Below are 5,006 nucleotides of genomic sequence, written 5' to 3' on the forward strand. Positions count from 1 at the left end.
CGTTATTGTAGTTGCTGGTCCGTCTGTGTATTCCACCCTGCCTCATCTGCGTTTCTACCATGTCTCACCCGTGTGTTCTCCCTGCTGTCCGCCGTTAGTCTCTTCTGGTCGTTCTCGTTAAGGTTTGTGCTCTGTAGTTTAGTTGATCCCAGTATAGTTTAGTTCTAGCTCCATTTGCCGTTTGTATTTACTTTCATATTCAATAAACCACCTTTACACCTTCACGACTGCCTGCATTTGGATCCTCCTTCATTTCCTCCACACGGCTCACCTCACTCGCCGTGACAGTACGGACCAGCCAGATATGGATCCAGCGGCATTCACCCCACCCACGGAGCTTCGGGACCTCATCACGAACTCCGCTTCAAAAATAATCAACCTGTGGCTAGAGCATGAGGGAGAAGCATTCCTCCACGTTCTGGAAGCCAGACTGCAACAGCTGCTCACAGATTATCCCTGGCTATTGGACTCACTACACCCACTCGTGCAAGACTTCATCCTTCACGAACTTCACCTACACCCACCAGCCGCTACCGCTTCCCAACCCAGCCGGACGCCGGAGGTTTTGCCCGGCCCGCCGGAGGTTTTGCCCGGGAGGAAGCGACGATCGCACCGTCGGCGCGTCGCCCCACAGCCGGAGATTAGGACTTCGGAACTGCCAGCTGTGGTGAGTGGAAAAGACGCTCCGTCTGTTTCACCAGTTCATATGACTGTTTATACCGGGGCTGTGTTCGTTGAGTCAGCTGCTCAGCCGGTAGCTCGGTTAGCTGCCCAGCAGTCGCTAACTCAGTCAGCCGCTCAATCATCACCTCCATTACAGTCACAGTCAGACCCAGTAGACACCATGTTACAGTCCATAGCCCAGTCAATAGCTCAGTTGGCAAGAGATTCATCAGCCTTATTATCAGTTCAGCCAGCCACTCCACCACCTGTTACTACTTCGCTACCTGTAGCTCAGTTGCCACCAGTTCAGCAGCCTGTCCACTCATTTACCCAGCCTTTATCCTCACAGCCTCATTACAAGCAGGGAACACACTCCACACAAAATTTTGCTGGTTCATTTAAGCTGGCCATCTCAGAGACAGTTGCTCCCTCTAGGGCCTCCCCAGAGGCTGGGTGTCAGTCACCAGCCAACTCTGGACCCCTAGAGGTCAAGACGCCAGCACCAGCAGCCTCACCGGAGAACTCACCAGAACAGTCTCGGCTCTCAGCACCCCCTGAGAGTTCAAGTGAGTTCACCCGTCCGCCTCAGTCCTCTGCTGAGTGTATTGGGGAACACTTTCAGCCCTCTGAGGACTGTATCCCACTGTTGCTGCCTGAGTCTAGCCACTGTGCTGCTCAGTCCCAGCCAGTGTCCACACTGGCAGAGGTCTCCGTACCTGCTGCTTCAGAGACTGGTTCCACTGGAGGGCCTGAGGAGCCCGTCCAGTCTCACGTCATGTTAGCTGGGGGTTCAGGTGAACCCAGCCAGCGTCCTGCCTCGTCGGCTGGAGGGCCTGAGGAGCCCGTCCAGTCTCAAGTCATGTTAGCTGGGGGTTCAGGTGAACCCAGCCAGCGTCCTGCCTCGTCGGCTGGAGGGCCTGAGGAGCCCGGCCAGCCTCAAGTGTCGTCTGCTGGGGGTTTAGGAGAACCCAGCCAGCCTCAAGTGTCGGCTGCTGGGGGTTTAGGAGAACCCAGCCAGCCTCAAGTGTCGGCTGCTGGAGGGCCCATGGAGCTCGTCCAGCCTCAAGCCACATCTGCTGGAGGGCCCGAGGAGCCCGTCCAGCCTCATGCCACGTCTGCTGGAGGGCCCGAGGAGCCCGTCCAGCCTCATGCCACGTCTGCTGGAGGGTCCGAGGAGCCCACCCAGCACCACGCCTCGTTAGCTGAGGGTCCTGGAGGACACAGCCAGCACATCCTCACATCTGCTGGTGGTCCTGGAGGACCCAGCCAGCACATCCTCACATCTGCTGACGGTCCAGGAGGACCTAGCCAGCACGTCCTCACATCTGCTGAGGGTCCTGGAGGACCCAGCCAGCACGTCCTCACACCTGCTGACGGTCCTGGAGGACCCAGCCAGCACATCTCCACTTCACCTGCTGCAGCATCACCGCCGTTGGGTTCCGCAGCCATCCCGCTGCCGTCGTCCGCGCCTGGTCCAGCCTCTGTGTCTTCATCCGCGCCTGGTCCAGCCTCCGTGTCTTCATCCACGTCTGGTCCGGCTTCAGCTCCGCCCTCGTCTGGTCCTGCCTCGTCTGGTCCTGCCTCGTCTGGTCCGGCCTCGTCTGGTCCTGTGGTTGCCACGCCGCCGTCAGTGCCAGCTCGACCCGTTCCGCCTCGCCTCTGCCGGCCGTTTTCCGGGCCTCTAAGATGGCATCATGGCCTTCGGAAAGAGTTCGTAGCCGCCGCTGGCATCGCGGCCGTCCTCCGGACCTGCTCAGTGGCCGCCACTACCTTCCAAGAGGTCAGCCTCCAGAACTGTTTGCCCGTTGCCGCCGTTGCTGTGTGCACGGTCGGCCTCCTGAACTGTTTGCCCGTCGCCGCCGTTGCCGTGTGCACGGTCGGTCCCCAGAACTGTTTGCCCGTTGCCGCCGTTGCCGTGTGCACGGTCGGCCCCCAGAACTGTTTGCCCGTCGCCGCCGTTGCTGTGTGCGTGGTCGGCCCCCTGACTGTGTTATGGACTAGTGAACAGTCATGTTTTGGTTCTGGACTCTCGTGCTCCTGGTTTTTTGTGTTTCGGGCCCTCCTTCCTGGGCCCCCTCCGCCCGCCCTGGCTTGGTGCTTGTGCTTTTTGTTTGGGGCTGTCGGGAGCCAGCCCTTTGAGGGGGGGGTACTGTCACGGGTCTGGGTCCGTTGGACCCAGTATGTGGAGTTTCATGTTTTTGTTATTCCATGTTTGAGGTTATTATGTTTTAGTTTGCATCAGGTATTGTTTTCTTGTTCTCTTGTTGTGTTTATGATGATGATTATGTTTATTATTTGAGTTTCATGTTTAAGGATTTGTTCTCGGTTGTATCCCACGTTTAGTTTAGTTCAGGTTCCATGTGTCATTCTATCTGTCTCTCAGTGTCAGGTCTGCGTCTTGGTGTGGTGTTCTCATTTCCTGTTTTATTGTGAAGGTCTGGGTCTCATGTGAGTGTGTTCAGTTTTACCTCTGTCTCGTCTTGTTGATCATTCCCAGCTGTGTCCACCGCCTGTGTGTAATTCCCCTGTGTTTCTCTGGGTGTATTTAAGTCATGTCCTCCGTTATTGTAGTTGCTGGTCCGTCTGTGTATTCCACCCTGCCTCATCTGCGTTTCTACCATGTCTCACCCGTGTGTTCTCCCTGCTGTCCGCCGTTAGTCTCTTCTGGTCGTTCTCGTTAAGGTTTGTGCTCTGTAGTTTAGTTGGGTCCTCTACCAGAGGCCTGGGAGCTATTTCTGCAGAGCACAATATACATAAATACCAGAAATTTATATGAATTTTACATAAATACAGAAACATATCTGCAAAGTACCTCAGTTCCACACAGACACATGTCATTATTTATTAGACTATTTAACTCAAAAATTTGCTAATGATAATCTTTTATATGTACAGTATCTGCTCTACAAAGAAATCTCTACTCTGGAGAGAAGTCAGGCCTTTGAACTTGAATCACAAAGGAAATGACCGCACTTCCAACATTCGTTTTGACACATAAGACGCAATGACAAAACAACCTCCTGAGGTGTTGAAAGATTTCTTTCATTTTCAGTCCATATACAATTGGATTAAAGAGAGGATGACACAAAACCACTTGTAAAGTAATTATGAAACGTGCAGTTTGGGATAAATCAATTTCCACTCAAGTTATAATTCTATCATATGAACACAAACATGAGAAGCTGATCAAAACGAGCAGGTGAGGTAAACAGGTCTGTGCAGCTTTTTTCCTGACCTCTCTGCAGCTTCGATAGCATATTATAAATATTTTTGTGTAAGTAAAAAGTATGAAAAATAAAGGAAGGAATAGAGTGTTAAGTAGAATTAATACACCATACATTAAATATGGTGTTTCCACAGTTACGCAGTAAAGCATGGAAATTGCATTGTTACAAAAAATTCCATTTAAAGTGAAACTGCAGATTTGTGAAGTGTTTATAATTACAGCTGATGGCACAAGCTGACAAGCAGGCAGAAGCTAAAACCAATAAAATTTTGACAGCTGCTTTTATAATACTATATAATATAGTATTATATTGCAAAGGTTTAGATATGGACACATACCTGTCATAAGCCATGGATGCCAAGAGAAAGAACTCTGAACCAGTTAAAGAGTAATAAATAAATCCTTGAAAGCTACAAAGTAAATGAGTTGTAATCTGCCTCTCAGATAAAAAGTCCATCAAAAGTTTGGGGTAGATATTTGTACTGAACACAACAGAGTTGAACAACAAAGCTGCAATGAAAATATACATAGGCTCATGGAGGCTTTTCTTAATCCAGATGAGTCAAACTATGGTTGAATTACTGCAGAGTATTAGAATATAAGCAGTAAACATGATAGCAAAATACAGAAATTTGTATTTTTCCAATTCTATATGCCCACCAAAAGTTATATCTGTCACATTAAATTTAATGCATTTGCTCCATCGAAGTAAAAGGTAAATTAATGACACTAATTAAAGATGTCTAAATGTGAGCTTTGCACCAAACTTTACTTTGTACCAAAATTTGGCCAGGGACATTTATGACACTTGGTTACCCTCTGCAAATTCTTCTGAACTTCTACATAACCATTAAGCTTCACATTTTAAGTCATCATTCAACAATAGAAATAAAAATCCAGCACCATTGACTACAACAGCCAGAATGTACAACAGGGAGAAAAACAGATGCAAGATACCAGACTGATATTGTCTCAGCAGTGAAAGGACCTTATGTATCTTTCTTTTTCCCCTGTGGATCTCATTATAGCAACTGAGACATGTGACCACTACAATCCAGCTCTAGAGTTCATGACTTGTATGCCTTGTTAGTGTCACAGTTCTGGGTCAGTATTGACC

At 49.6% G+C, this 5,006-nt stretch overlaps 1 pseudogene across 1 annotated transcript; it reads right to left on the reverse strand.

Annotated features, from left to right (window-relative positions):
- Window positions 1-3,580: 3,580 nt before the first annotated feature.
- LOC308409874 (olfactory receptor-like protein COR2) lies at window positions 3,581-4,688 on the reverse strand (annotated as a pseudogene). The gene is made up of 2 exons: window positions 4,669-4,688; window positions 3,581-4,587 (listed from the first exon to the last, which is right to left on the reverse strand). The product of its transcript is annotated as an olfactory receptor-like protein COR2 (transcript).
- Between the last annotated feature and the right edge of the window lie 318 nt (window positions 4,689-5,006).

The sequence above is a fragment of the Rhamphochromis sp. 'chilingali' genome (assembly GCF_963969265.1).
Source record: "Rhamphochromis sp. 'chilingali' genome assembly, chromosome: 14".
Lineage (NCBI taxonomy): Eukaryota > Metazoa > Chordata > Actinopteri > Cichliformes > Cichlidae > Rhamphochromis > Rhamphochromis sp. 'chilingali'.